Source organism: Macaca thibetana, chromosome 17 (assembly GCF_024542745.1).
Source record: "Macaca thibetana thibetana isolate TM-01 chromosome 17, ASM2454274v1, whole genome shotgun sequence".
NCBI lineage: Eukaryota > Metazoa > Chordata > Mammalia > Primates > Cercopithecidae > Macaca > Macaca thibetana.
The window spans coordinates 13,683,542-13,699,732 of NC_065594.1; the positions used below are offsets into that span (position 1 = coordinate 13,683,542).

The 16,191-nt window shown below is 38.4% G+C and overlaps 1 long non-coding RNA gene across 1 annotated transcript; it reads left to right on the forward strand.

The window, feature by feature from the left end:
* The first annotated feature begins 1,913 nt into the window (after positions 1-1,913).
* LOC126940323 (uncharacterized) lies at positions 1,914-5,637 on the forward strand. Its single transcript, XR_007720702.1, has 3 exons — positions 1,914-2,129; positions 3,541-3,695; positions 5,550-5,637. It is a non-coding gene; the product is annotated as an uncharacterized LOC126940323 (long non-coding RNA).
* Positions 5,638-16,191: the final 10,554 nt, after the last annotated feature.

Genomic DNA, 16,191 nt, shown 5'->3' on the forward strand with positions numbered 1-16,191 from the left:
CACTCAACCAGAGTCCTGTCGATGGTGAGAGCCAAACAGCACCCCTTTCTGGTAACCAGCATTCTACTTAACACTCAACTCACCAGTTAAGATCTTTCCTCTGGGAGTCTATTTCCCAAGGCCCCATGTGACAAAGACGGCCCAGAAACCATGTTGCGTGCATGCCAGCCGAGCATACACAAAAGCTTGCCAACGTTTTTCTCAGTTTTCACTTTAGCTCTCCTTTCTATTTTTCCCTGTTTCTCTCCTACTGTCTTGGTTTGATGGGCCCCGTGTGTGAGCTACTCATGGAAATTCTTAAAACTAGAAAGAAAATGGATTACTAAGATTTATGAGGTTGAAATGATTTATTCACCTCTCAGGGAAAGAGACAATTCATCACATTTTGAAAGACTGGACAATCAAGCTCTGACTGTATTTATACAACATCATAAAGCTGTTTTCTTGAAGAACGACTGAGCCACCTGCTTAAAGATGAGACTGACATTCTGGGCAGACATTTTGAACACGGGTATTTTAGAAGCCAGTGTTTGTTTGTTTGTTTGTTTGTTTGCCACTGAAGACCTTTTCAGTGGAAAAGAAAACTCAACAGTATAATCATTTTGATTGAATGTTGCGTATCTTTTAATAAATTTATGTGGAAAAATGTTTACTAAACATCTAGTATAGGTTAAGTGTTGAGCTAGATGCATCATGTTCCCTGTCAACTAGGGGCTCACAGAGGTTCACAGTTGGGTAGGGAAAGATATAAGTAAATAAATAATTATAATAAAGTGTTAATTGCTCAAAATAAAGTCAACCCCTACCTAAAACAAGAAGTTCAAAAATCTTTCTACAGGAGACCAAAAGCATGTAAGTCATGTTCATTTCTTACTGTTAGCATTAAAAGATTTTCGATATTTTATGGAAGAAAGCGGATATTGTAGGAAACCCCAAATATGAATAAAATACCTGTTTTCAGCATATAGAATAATACAAGAGGGTAAGGACAGGTATACAACACGAGACTTCAGGTTGACCTTCTCTCTTAGGCTCTTTTCAGAATTTACCAGTTATGTATACTATTCCATCTCAGCCAACTCTAATGTTGGAAAATAATCTGATAAGTGAGTCCCCCCAAAGATATTAATGGTTTGTTGTATAACACATCATTTTACTGAGGGATTTGCCCACTAATAGGCCACTCTTAAAAATGAAAGCCTTAATTCACCATTATGAATCACGGGTTTTAGAGTACTAAGCATTATATGACTTTCATCTCTGACTCTGAATGTTCTACTCTGATTTGTTCACATTAAAATATGAAAGCCTTTGTCAACTCCATTTATCTTGCACAAGATGAAACCCTGGTCCAAGCCACATACATTTAGAAACAATTCACATAGTAGATTATACTTTCTAATCTAAATTTTTGTGATACAGAATTCATAATGACAAAAACAAAATAATCACTTCACGTGAAACTAATAACATTAGAAATTGTGGTGATTGTAGGGAAATAACTCTAGTTATTTTTTTAATGCCCTGGACCCTAATTATGTTTTCTGGTCTTCCTTTTCATAAGAAAACTCAGGATCATGACAAGACAACTTTAAAAAAAAGTACTTTAATATATTCACACACCTTAACTAAGTGTAACCCGTGCATGCAGTGATGTTTCCACCTTTCACAGCAAAATCCCAGCCTAGCAGCAAGCAGATTGTCTGTGATTCATACAACTCCTGCTAGGAAAAAAATTTAATAAACCCAAGAAGAAATTAATGGGGTAAAAACTATCTTTTGATTTATAGAACAGAATGTTTCACATAACCCTGAAACTAGAAAGTGTACCAGCAGTTTTGCAGATCACCCAAGACCAGCGATTACCTGGAAACCCTCTCCTAGTAACAAGCAGAGAGAAACTTTCCACTTGCCAAAGCCTGGCCAGCTGGGATTCTGGGACCTGAGCCCAAGGGTGAGCTAGGTAGGTAAGAGTTCTTAAAACAGGAATGGGAATAAACCAAAGACAACTTCCTAGCAAAATCAGCACTGAAAAATAGTCTCCACCAAGCATCAGACCAAAGGCTTGGACAGCGAGGTGAAAAGCATACCGAAGATGTTGCGGTGGCCTCCAGACCAGAGCAGGGAAGGTATGTTGGAGAAAAAATCGGAAACTCACTGACTTGCCTCTTAAAAGAGCACTCATTGCTTCACTGGGTGGGGCAGAGAAAACAAATACAGAGTAGATTTTAAACAGAGGAAACCGGCCAGGCGCGGTGGCTCATGCCTGTAATCCCGGCACTTTGGGAGGCCGAGGAGGGCACATCACTTGAGGTCAGGAATTCAAGAGCAGCCTGACCAACATGGTGAAACCCCATCTCTCCTAATAATACAAATACAGCCAGGTGTGGTGGCACGTGCCTGTAATCCCAGCTACCCGGGAGACTGAGGCATGAGAATGCCTTATTCTCATGGGAAGCGGAGGTTGCAGTGAGCCAAGATCGTGCCATTGCACTCCAGCCTGGGCAACAGAGTGAAACTGTGTTTCAAAATAAAATAGATAAACAGGGAAACCCTTCTTAGAGCATACACTTTAAGAAAAAAAAGTTATCAAATTAAGCTAAAGGTTCACACTAGTGAGTGAAGGATAGGAAGCCAAAAGAGAGAGTGAATTATAAATTTCTCTCAATGCTGTTCACAGATTTCATTTCCCAAAGTGCCAAATTATTTTGGTTTCACTAGACTTAATCCCAAACTCAAAACTTCGCTTCATTAAAATAGCAACACCTAACATTCTCTGAGGCTATTTCAGACTGTTTTAAACCTTCAGCAAAGCCCTTTTAATAGTTTCAAACAAATTACACATCAAAACAGCTATCAAGGCTGCCCATCAACAAAACTAATTACATGACATAAATGCACCGCAAAACCTTAGCAAATCAGATGTTTATTCAGATATAAAAGTTTTTCCCCATTAAAATACTTAAAAGAATGTATGATGTGGAAATATCATATAAAATGCCCTTTTAGACTATCTTGCCTTGTTTAACACACTCATCTTTTTGGAAAAAAGCCAATTTACCTCTGGAAATTGTGTAATCATCAAAATGAATGCTTTAACAAATCTCTTTGTTTCCTTCCTACCACCCCATGCATGTTGTAACGTAGATTTCTGATTTTGTAAACTGGAGCTGATTTTTTTTGGTTTTTTTAAACCATGAATATCTGTTTGGCATCATCCAAGTGAGTATCCGCCCTGCTGAAGAGCCTTCCGCTCTAATCCCAGCACTTCAGTTTGATGGAAGAGCCTTTAAGCCTTCCCACGTCAGAATGCGTTCTGATGTCTGACTTGTTCTTATCGTGATGAAGACCATAGTCTTACTTATTCTAGAAAAGTATTTGGATACATGCTAACAAACCTACAGTAAAAATCAGGAAGAAAACTTATAGCCTATGTTACTGGACTATTTTCTACATAAGAATTAGATAAACTCTAAAATATCACTAAGTTCACTGTCACTAACACTGATGCAGGATTTTTCTTCTTGGTCATTTTGCAAGCCGGGGACCCCCAGCCAGTGACACTCCACCCAGGTCTCCCTCAGCCACGCTGGCATGGCCCAGATCCCCTGAGTTATAGCTTGTACCTGCATCCGGTGGTTCCCGAGCTCTGGTACTGCACCCAAGAAGAATAAGGATACTCTGGACATTGAAGAGTAAGGAGGGTGGAGAAGAGTTTTATTGAGCCATGAAAATGGCTTTCCTTGGAGAGGGGATGCATGGTTGGTCTCCCTACCAAGAGGCGGGAAATTTCCCCTGAGTGGCTGGGTCTGGGGCCTTTTATGGACTCAGAATGGGGAGTGCATGCTGATTGGTTTGTTAGCATGTAAGAAAGGTTAAAGCAAAGACACCACTCAAAGGTGGGCATGACAGTGTAGAAAACCAATTAGGAAAGTGTAGGTATATGTAAAATAGGTGAAGGGTGAGGTCCAATCAGAGGAAAGCTTGCCAAACAGGAAGACAAGGTCTCAATCTGGTGGGAGGGTTTAACTTGTAGCTTGGCTTTCAGACTTTAAACTATATTTAGCTTGGAGGTGGGGTTTCACCAGGGAACCACCCCCATATACCGAGGCATTTGTTGGCACGAGATGGCTGCCTCTTGTCGCTATCAACACTAATAGATCATCCTTCACTAGTGATTGTACTGTCATAAATATCAAATACATTTAAAAGGCATGTTTTCCACTATGAAAGTAACACTAAAGAAGAAAACAAAATTTTATTATGGTTTGATATAGTGACACTTTTAACAGTGACTAACTCTTACATGGAAATTTTAGGGGTTAGGCACTTTCCCTCCAATCTACAAGTTTTTCTTCAATGTAACTTGCCTTGAGATGTGATCATAAATTATTGATACCCTATTTAGTTACCAGGCTCAGTATTTACTGATATTCAATACATACTAATTTATAATGGTTTTTTTTCTCTTCAGTATGTACCAATGTCTAATACTTTTTTTCATCCTTTATTATTCACTTGAAAATAACGATTACAAATAAGCTATATATCCTTCACAGCTTCAAACTCATAAAAAAACAATTTTGGTGGAAAACCTGCTGGTTTCTAAAAATATAGTGAAAGGCTTTAAAATTTAGTGTGTGTGTGTGTGTGTGTGTGTGTGTGTGTGTGTGTGTGTTTTCAGCCTGCGTGTTGACTTGTGGAGTTGTTTACTCTGAAGGCTACAATCATTTAATTATTTGTTTATACCAGTATGGAAGCTTCTCACTATGGTGTTTTAATTCATGACCTCAATCTGTACTAAAGATTTGTTAGATAACCTCACCCCTCCTATTCAGTTACGACTGAGAAAAACTTTAAATAATCTGACAGGGAAAGGCAACACTATCCATGTTAACACTTCACATTTTAGAGCCAGCTTTCATATCTCAGAAATCATAAAGCAAAGATGTTGATTAGCTCTAAACATTTCAGAAATCCCCCCAAATTTGCAACTTTTCTGCTTGGCAAACTGAGCCAGGAAAATCTTCAAAAAATCAATTGGCCTGTGAAGGGTTAATCTGACCAAGAATAAACAGACCACTTCTGGTGAAACTGTAGGGAACTATTTTCAACTGTAACAGAAGGAAAATAACTGAGTTTCATGAGCAAATTGGAACTGGCACGAGATTTCAAAGCCATCCCATTTAGTAGTGCTTATACCAACACAGTACAGCATTACAATGCTTTAGAATTGAACATCGAAAAACCAATATAATTATCTCTACCATTCTCTAAGGTAGTGACTAAGTAAAGTCAGAAACATTCTTAAAGTCAAAATAAATATAAGTGTGTTTCCACTTTCAAAATAGTCATACCTCTGGTTGGAAATCATCCCAACCCAGCTCTATCTGACACATACTAAGACTGGACCACCTCGAGGCTTCCTGTAGGCTACAATTGTCCTGTCTTATTAACTTTAAGATCAGCTATGAATTCCAAAACATTTATGTATCTTCTATATAGTGCAAGTCCTTTATGAAAAAATCCCCTTTTTCAATCCATTGCAGGAACCAAGGGTGGCTAATATCAGAAGAAAATCGTGCGATGGGAATGAAGATCAGAAGCACATACTGACCAGTCAACTGACTTTGCTAATCCCTTGAAAAATAATGTCATGGGGGATGTTTCTAAATTAAAGAAGAATTATTTTACGTTTCTTTTCATTCACTGTTGTGTTTCTTCCTGCAATATCTCTGGAGGCATGTGAAATCAGTGGGAGTAGAGTAATAGGATATTTAACACAGACAGCTGTGGAGTAAGACAGTCTAGGTTTAAATCCTGGCTATGAGAATGGAGAAAGGGCACAGAAAGTTCTTTGCATCATGGCTGGCACACAGTCTGTTTTTAAAAAATGATATTATTATTACTACAAATAGCGCTTCACACAGATGTTGATTGAATAGACAGACAGATGCTTGTTTCAAATAAAAGAAAACAGTTCCTGTAGGCAAACAACTCAATTGGCATAGACATAAGTCTCTTGTTCAACCTGTTTGCCATTATTTATCTGCCTGAGAAGACTATGAAATGTTGAACCAGAAAATATCCAGAAAAACAACAGCCCAGAAGGTCAGTGCAAAAGAACTGGGATAATCAGAAAAGCTAGTTATTCTAGTTCTGGCTTTAATTTGCTCAAATTTTCAATCCACATAGTGTTTTGAAAAGTCAGCCTATAAAAATCCTTCAATCCTGGGAGTTTCCCTCCTAGCCTCTGAAGGCATTCAGAACATGTCACCCAAAATATGGCATATTGATTATTTTGAGCTAAAAGAAATTAAGAGCAAGCTAACACAAGGAAACTTTACCTCCTCATCAACTGCCTAAAAAGGATATAAATTTCCCCTTTCATATAGGAAATTTACATTTATAAGGAAAATTTACATTAGTAACTAGTTATCTGTACCAGGAAGAGAGCTACTCTGAGAAAATTTGCCACTTGAGAGACTTAACTACATAACAAGACAAGCTTCATTCACTATGCATTTCCTCTACCCCTTACTTTCCCATAATTTACCTCCACCACCACAAAGAAACACCAAACCCTTACTCCACTTCTTTGAGTCTCATATTTTTGTGGGACTCCCATGTGTATGTATGTAATTAAAATGGTTTTGCTCCTGTTCATCTGTCTGATGTCAATTTAATTCATAGACCAGCCAAAGAACCTAGAAGGATAGAAGGAAGCAATTTTTCCCATCCTATATCTCTTAGTGTTAGAGATTTAAAGATCTCCATCTTAAAATCTATTGGGCTGTTAAATAAAAGTTACAGGAGTCCATTGATGCGGGTGGAGCTCCTGCACCAGGCCTAACAGAGTAAATCAAAATGGAGTCACTCATGCTGAAATTCCACACCAACAAGCTGAAACTAAGTTGTTTTCCTTCTGAGAAATCAGGAGAGAGAGAGGTAATAGCCAAATCCCCAAACAGGCCAGGTTATCTTGAACATGATAAGAAAGTCTCCTCTGCTTTAACCTTTACAAGGAAAGTAACTTTGAAATGACCAATCCGCTTTTTCTCTGTTGCTGCTTTCCTCGGCCTCTCTCTGTCTAAAACTCAGCCTCCTCTGCTCAGGTTATCAGACCATTTATTCTATTTTATAAGTTGAGATGTTGCCCAATTTAGAAACACAACTAAAAGCTAATTAAGATCTTTAAACTAAATTCGTTGTAATTTTGGCTTTTGACAGGGCTAATAATAATGATATATGTCTCATTTTCATTTCAAAGCACTTGTGAGTAGGAATTATTCTACTTCATTGATAAAGAAATTGAGAGTCAGAAAGTTTTGGTAATTTATCCAAAGTACACACCTACCAAGTGGTAGAGCCAGGACTCAATTCCAGGTCTTAGATTGTGCTTTCAGAGTAACTTGACCATTGCTTCAACAACAACAAAAATTGTATGGAATACCTACTATATTGTCAGACCCTGTTTGTTTCTAGAAATACAACTGTCAATGCTGCCCTCAAACTGTTTATCATCTAATACAAAAGACAGACAAACACACACACACTGTGAAAACTGTGGATTCCTGGGACCCATCCCAGATGCAATAGATCTTGGTTAGGTGCCAGCAGTCTGCACTTTTAGCGAATCTTCCCAGGGTAATTCTCTGAGACAGCACCTGGAGAAGGATTATAATGGAGTCAGGTTTAGGAACAGAAAGGAAGGTGTCCTGGGAAGATGATTCCTAAATTGAGATTTGAAGAATCAATGGGAGTTGGCTAAGCAGAGTGACAATGATGAGAGAACAATTTAGATAGAAAAACAGCATCAGTCAAACTTTTGAGAGATGAAACTCACTTGGAAAAATAGCAGTTTAGTGTAACTAAACTAAAAGGAGGTAGAGGGGAAAAGATTTAGAGGAAATGACTATAGAGGTAGACAGGGCCTAGATTCCTAGAAGCAAACAGAAAGCCAGGGCAGCTGGAGGCAGACTATGAGCACAGGAACAAAGGGGCCCAACCATGGGTTGCTGCCTCCCATACTCCTTGGAACCTCAGGTTGTGCTATATAGACACTTGCGTAAGTTTATTCCTGAATAATCAGATTTCCCTTGAAATGGCCTGATTCCATTAAAATGTGTCTCTAAGGAGCATTTGAACCAAGCCAGTAGCAGGCTTCAACACACAAAACACATATTTTACTATGAAATGGTGAATCTTCAAATTACATTTAAGTCAATACAAGTTACAAAGCTAATGAAAGTGCAGCAAAGACGAACCCCAGTTAGTAGCCTTTAATCTTCTGCTCTTTGCCTTTCCAAATCTGAAGTTCTTTCCCCTTAGGTAAACTGAACAAATGTAAAATCATTATGCCAATGACCTTGTCCTGCTTAGAGCCTTCCTTAATCTAAACATTTTCAATATTCCCTGGGCTCCATGGATTAAGAACACACCTCTTTAACACGCACTTTCTCCACTTCACTCATGGGGAACAACGTTTATTCTCTGGAGTCTTTTTGTCTTTTTGAAGAAAGTGCTAGAACAGAATGGATGTATTGAGATGGATAGGAAAAATGACACAAAAACATGCAAACTTGTTTAGTGGCAAGGTTATTGATTGTTAGGGAAAGAAAAGAAGGCCGACCTTGTGAGTCAGGAAGATGGAGAGGCTCAATTTTAGCTGTCCGAGGCAAAGAAGCAGTGGGGTTTATCTGCAGCCAAAGTTAGACCTCTCTGTCAGCCAGCTGGGGGTATTCCAACATGAAGGGCTAACACAAGAGATTCCATTAAGCAGACGAAATTACCCGGTGGCCGGCTGCTCCTGCATCTCGCATTATTTTCATGTGAACAGTTCTTTTTTCGCTTGCGAGACTTTCCCATTTACTGCAAAATGTTTGTCATTTCTACACCAATGCCAAAAGTGGCCACCAGTCATTATGACAATCCAAAATAACTCACACATTTCCAAACTGTCCCTAATGGAGATGCTAGTACCCCAATCCCACCTTGAGAACCACTGAATAGAATCTTAAATTCCTGGCAGGGACCAATAAGCTCATCAAGTCCCACTTCCCCATTTTGTAGTAAAGTGAAATCCATTCTAAACTTTATTAAGTAGGGACTGGCCTAGAACACAGCTTTCATGACTCTCATGCAAACACTTATTCTCCAAACCTTGAGGCTGCCAAATTCTAAAAAACTTCACTGCCTTCCTACTGAAATCTCTCATGTACATCATCTGAAAACTCTCTATTGAACAAGTAAACGCAAATTTCTGGCAACTTCTCCCTTTGGCAATGTATGCTGTAATACCTTTTTCTCAAACTTAAAGTACTGGCTAGTACTGAGGCCAACAGGATAAAACTAGGCTTACATCTGGCAAAAAACCCAGGCATCTTCAGATGGACTGTGTGGGCAAGAAAATAAATGATTTACCCTCATGAAACCAGAATACCAAGCATAAAACAAGAACTTAAATACTTCCACAGAGATGAAAAAACAAATTTCTTCAAAGGAATAATAAGCAAATTGGCATCATAATTCTTGTCAAAAACACTGGATTACAGTATCAGCGGTGCCAGTAAACCTTATTACCCAAAAGGTAAAGAAACAACATCTTCCATATTTTGAGGAAAACACATAAAACTAGAATTCTTTTTCACTCAAAGGAGAAGATAAAATAATTTTTTTTTTTTTTTTTTTTTTTTTTTTTTTTTTTGAGAAGGAGTCTCACTCTGTCACCCAGGCTGGAGTGCAGTGGCGGGATCTCGGTTCACTGCAACCTCTGCCTTCCGGGTTCAAGCAATTCCCGTCCTTCAGCCTCCCAAGTAGCTGAGATTACAGGCGTGTGCCACCATGCTGGGGTAATTTTTTTGTTTTTTGTTTGTTTGTTTGTTTTTTGAGATGGAGTCTCGCACTGTCACGCAGGCTGGACTGCAGTGGTGTGATCTCGGCTCACTGCAAGCTCCACCTCCCGGTTCAGTCCTTTCTCCAGCCTCAGCCTCCCCAATAGCTGGGACTACAGGTGCCCACCACCACGCCTGGCTCATTTTCTGTATTTTTAGTAGAGATGGGGTTTCACCATGTTAGCCAGGATGGTCTCGACCTCCTGACCTTATGATCCACCCACCTCGGCCTCCCAAAGTGCTAGGATTACAGGTGTGAGCCACTGCGCCCTGCCTAAATAAAAATTTTTTATACATGCAATAAAAAAGTTTACCTAACATATGACCCCGACAAATTTATGTGTTCCACCAAAAAAATTAAAAGCTCAAGAAAGACATTAGTTTCATAATGTAATGCAACTAACCAAAGAGTCCAAAAAGAGCATTCCAAATCCTGAGATGCCAGCCATGCAACACATCTAGGAATCCACTGTCCTAGTGCATCATGCACCTTGGAAGGCTCAGTGAGGGGAGGCCACTTATGGGATGGGGCGGGGGAAAGAGCAGCCCTAGGGCTTTGGGATCTCTTTCACAAAGCACTTCACATTTAACTTCAAAGCAGGTTATGCCCAGAGTCAGAGATCCACCCAAATGGTTGAACTCTTGAGATTTTTAATCATTTGAGCTTCCTTCATAGAAACCCCAAGTAACAGCGATGCCTTCAATAACATAAGGGTTTCTCTTTTTTTAATAAAACAAAACAATCCTAAGGTTGGTCATTCTTAAGTTTGGCCAGTATAGCAGCTCAAGGAAATCTCAGATGAAAACTCTTGGGAATATCTGGCCCTCCCTCATGGTCATGCTGTAGCCTCTTTGCAACATTACAGGCAGGAAGGGAGAAGAGAAAAGGGCCAAAGGACAAATGGTAGTTGGGTTTGACCTCCCATTAAAGATCTGTCCCTCAGTTACCTCCAGATGACTTTCACTGAGGTCTCACTGAGCAAGTCTTTACCTCAAGTCAATCCCTTTTGCAACAGAAGCTAGGAAATGTAGTTTTTAAAACTGGGAATAGTGCCATTCAAACAAAGTTGTAATACTAGTAGGGAAAATATTATGTAAGTAACCCAGTTCTGGTATTTCTTCCTTTTTTATAATAGACTTTAATGGTTAGGGCAATTTTAGGTTAACAGAAAAATTGAGGAGAAAGCACAGAGTTCCAATATACCCCTTCCCACACTCACACTTACCCAGTTTCCCCTATTATTCACACCTTGCTTATTGTGGTACACTTGTTATAATTGGTGAAGCAATATTTATACACTATTATTACTAAAGTCCATAGTCTACATTAGGGCTTACTGTTTGTGTCATACAGTTCTATGTGTTTTGACAGATACAAAATGTCATGTTTCTGCCACATTTTAAAAAACATATCAGGGCCTTCAAAAAAAATGGAGGTGGCCCAGGATTTTCTTGCCCTCAATTGGATGCTGCTAAGAAAATCATCTTCAAAACAAAGTATTTTTATTTCAACAAACAATACCGTAAGTTGGACCACTTTAGTGTCATGAAGAAAGAATAATGACAAATACAATTTCCAGAAAAAAAAATATGTCTCCAAGGCCTTGCAGACACCTTGTCCCCTGGGATGGGGCAGGTCAGAACACTGGCCAGGAGAGCAGGGTCAAGGATGGGGCCTTCTGCTCAGGTCTATGGGCCAGGGAAGGCGGACAAAACTGCAAAACTGGTCCAGCATCTCTCTTTAGAATGTGGGGATATTGACCACCAAAAATTCTCAGCGTTGCATGCTCAGCCCACATGAAACAACATGCAGGATTCAGGGATGTTGTAGCAAGATCATTCTGGTTGTTGTGTGCAGAATGGAGAGGAGGAAAGCAAGAATGGAAGCACGGCGACCAGTGAGGAGGCTGCCTGAGGAGTGCAGATGAGAGATGCTAATTTGTGAATGGTGTTTATTGGTTTTGGGTCCTTGTAACAGGGGTTGGCAAATGTGTTCTGTAAAGGGCCAGAGAGTAAATACCACAGGTCTAGGAGGTCATACGTCTCTGTTGCATTTACTCAGTTCTGCCATTGCAGCACCAAAGCAGCCATAGACATTACACAAATGAAGGAATGGCTGTGTTTCAATAAAACTTTATTTACAGACACTGAAATTGGATTTTCATATACTTTTCACATGTCGTGAAATAGTCATCTTATTTTTACTTTTTTAATTATCTAAAAATGTAAAAACCACTCATAGCTCACAGGCTGTACAAAAACAGGCAGGAGGCCAGTTTTATCCTATGGGCTATAATTTGCTGACCCGATTTATTTTATTTTATTTATTTATTTATTTATTTACTTATTTATTGAGATGGAGTCTCACTCTGTCACCCAGGGCTGGAGTGCAGTGGTGCGATCTCGGCTCACTACAACCTCCACCTCCCAGGTTCAAGGAATTGTCCTGCCTCCGCCTCTCGACTAACTGGGATTACAGGCATCTGCCATCATGCCCGGCTAATTTTTGTAGAGACCGGGTTTCACCACGTTGGCCAGGTTGCTCTTGAACTCCCAACCTCAAGTGATCCACCCGTGTAGGTCTCCCAAACTGTTGGAATTACAGGCGTGAGCCACCGCGCCCAGCCTGACCGCTGATTTAGAAGCAAATGAAAGACAAAGCATGAAGGACTTAATTATAATTACAAAACTGAAAGTAAGCTTTATAAACCTTTACATAACACTAATCTAATCATAATACTGATAGAAATCAAGAAGTTAAGAAGAGGTGATCCTGACAGTGAACAAGAAACTTTTACCTGTCATTTCAAATTATATGACATTTTAATTTTTTAAATCTAAGACTAATTGTAGCTACTACTTGTTGAGTTCTTTGTAATCTACAAGACACGGGGCCATAAAATCATTTAGGAGCTAATGACATAAGCATGATATGATTTGCTGACTGTGATCAAGTAGACACCCTTGTTACGAACTGGGGAGATCATTGTTAACAAAAATGACCAGGGAAGAGCTCCAGGAGGAGTCGGCATGGGTGGGAAAGGATCATAGGACATGGAATAGAAGATGACAGTAAGAAGAGCATCCCAGGCAAAAGGAATGACCCAGTATGCAGCAAGAGCAGGTAACCAGCCTCAGTAGAGGACTGGAAGTCAGAACTGACAGTTCTCAGCCTGTGGGCTGAGGACTCCGGCTAAATAACAATTGTAAGAGGTCTAATACTGGGAACCCCATTCTCTGACCACAGGGTTTTGAACAGAAGGATGAGGGAGACAGTGTTTATGGAGTGGTGGAGCATCCCAGCCGCGCTACAGAAAGTTAAAAACGCTCTGCTAAGTAATACTTGGGTTAAAGAGACAAGGAAATACATTTCGTATGCTTTAGAAAGGAAAAAGAAAGTTTTACTTTAAAACTTCTAGGTGAAGGTGGTACTTATGGTACAATTTACAGCCTCTTCTAGGAAATACAAATTGTCAAAATTAATTTTAAAAGAAATAGAAATACTGAATAACCCTTAAACATAGACAACATAGACAATACTGAAAATTTTAAGTAGCTACATTACAAAGGGGCTCTCCCTTCAAGAAATACATAATTCCTGTCATATTTAAGCTGTTTCAGAGAATAGAAAAATATAATTTTCCAACTAATTTTGCAAGACTAGCATGACCTAGATATCCAAATTGGACAGGAAGAGAAAAAAAAGAATCATAGACAAATATGACTTATGAAGCTAGTGCAAATATATGGAATTTGATGTATTAATAAATTAACTCTAGCCTTCTGTTAAATAATAACACATCGTGACTAAGTAGGGCCGATTCCAGGATGTTTTAATATTAGGGAAATCTACAGGAACAGATTAAAAGAGAAAACCCATACATCATCTTGATAGATGACAAAAAACATTTAGTAAATTTCACTTCACTTTCGTGATGCAGGAATGATATCTTAATACTAATTCATTGAGAAAAATACAGGATGAGATACTATAAATCCATTCAATAACACTTTTAAGTGGATTTGACTTTTCTTAACCATAACCACTAATTTTATTAAGGGTGACAAGCAGGAGGCTTCAGCAAACTACCTAATGAAACATTAGGTAGTTTGATTCCTAGAGAAAAATAAAAAGGTCATTGTACCTCAATGACCTGTTGTGCTGGGGTTAAAATAACACCCAAAATCTCAGAGCCTTACAACATAGGTTTATTGCTCACAATTCGTGGCAACAACTTATCAAGTTTGATTTGGTCCCATGTCATATTATTGACCCAAAAATTCCACTTCTTTTGTCTTTATCATACAAACATCCCACATATGTACAAATACATTTGTATAAAGATGTTCATTGAAGCATTGTTTATAATAAACCTTTGGAAGCATCTTAAAATCTATCAGTAGGAAAATAACTAAACAAATTACAGTAAGTCCCTACCATGGATCAAGGAAATTTATTTTTATAAACTAACAAGATCTATGACTGCATAAAGGAAAGACCTGGAAGGATACATAGAAATATAAGTCATCTCTGGGCAGCGTGTAAAATTGGGAAGTGTAACGGAGATGTTCTCTTTTCTAACTTTACACTTCCATGTTGTTTAAAGTTATTGCACAATAAGCATACATTACATTTTTATTTGAAATTAAAAATGAAAATTTATAAAAATCTGTATCCTTATATATTTTGTCTTCTAACTTTGAAATATATTTTTATATACTCAGATTATTTTATCAAGTTCTTGTGCTTCTAGATTTTATGTTTTTCCATTATATTGTTTGTTACATAAAAGTTTAAAATGATAATTTCTTCTTTGCAGATTTTACCTTCAGTTATTATATTATAACCCTCTATGTCCCATTTAATTTTCTGAGATTTGAACTCTACTTTTTACAAATTTGTATTGTCACTCCGCTTTTATTTTGTTTGCATTTGCTGAAAGTGCTTTGCCTCCTATTTTGTTTGTGCCCTTTCCTAGTTATTTTTGTGTGTTTCTTCCAGATGTTACATCACCCTGATTTAGAAAGTGTAAGTGAAGATCAAAACGTTACAGATTTAGTGAAACGTTGAAGCAGTGGAATATGGTTCAAACAGGTTCTCTGAGAAGGTAGGTGGTCATTCAGCTAGCCATTACATCTTATTAGGCAGATAAGGAAAAGTGTACTGAAATGTTACATACTTGTCATCCTAGAATTTAAAACATGTTTATACTTATTCTTTAACTTGTTATTATAAAGTTGACCATGTAAGCCTGCTTGCTAACAAGGGGAAAATGTTTTCCTATAATAGAGAAGAGTTTATTTTAATAGTTCCAAGAACTGGTGATTTGTAACTTTGACACTAAGAATGTTTTCTACAGCAAACTACTTTAAATTGTTTATGGTAGAAAACTGTGTGTGTTCTTTCATGTGATAAGCCACATGTGTCCTAGGAAGTTAATTTTGTCAACCAATCTATATCTCACTATGATTCTGGCAAACTAGTACTAACTCACTCTACTTCTTTAAGAGATTGTGTAGGTTTTCTGAAAATAAAAACATAGCTTAAAATATTTCCTTCTATTTAAGAATTATTTTAGAACAAAACACAAGTGACTCCAATGTATTAAAACACAAGGTACTTCCTCTATTTGCCATGGCATTAAGACTGGTAAGAGGAAAGCAATGCATCATTAGGTTTACTTTAGGGATTATTTTTATAGAGTCTGCAAAGGACAAAGAATGAAAATCAGAAAAAAAAAATCATAGATACAACTATCCCTCTTTTACAACGGACTCCGCTGCTGCCAGGGTAGCTAAGCCGGAAGAAGTTAAAGTTCTATCTAGTCCATTCTACTAAAATTTTTGCCCATCACCAAATCCAAGGCCTTGTTCCCACATCTAAGGGTGTCTGTAACAACAAGATGAAACGGTAAACTGATTCTCTTTCAGGGTCCAGGCTCCATGAGACACACCGGGAATGCAATGGACACATGTGCCAATTCTACTCTTCTGAGCTTTCAGGTTAACACGGACGAACCTAGAGGACATTGTGTTAAGTGAAAGAAGCCAAGCACAGAAGGACAAATACTATATTATCTCCCTCATGTGTGTAATCGAACAAGTTATTCTAATGGCAGTAGAGAGTAGAATGGTGATTACCATAGGCTGAGTCGAGTAGTGGAGACGGGAGAAAGGGAGCGGCTGGTCATCAGGTACAAAGTTAAAGTTAGATAGAAGGAATAAGTTCTGGTGTTCTATTCCACTGTAGCATGACTATAGTTAGCAAGAATGTACTGGATATTTCAAAATATGGTAA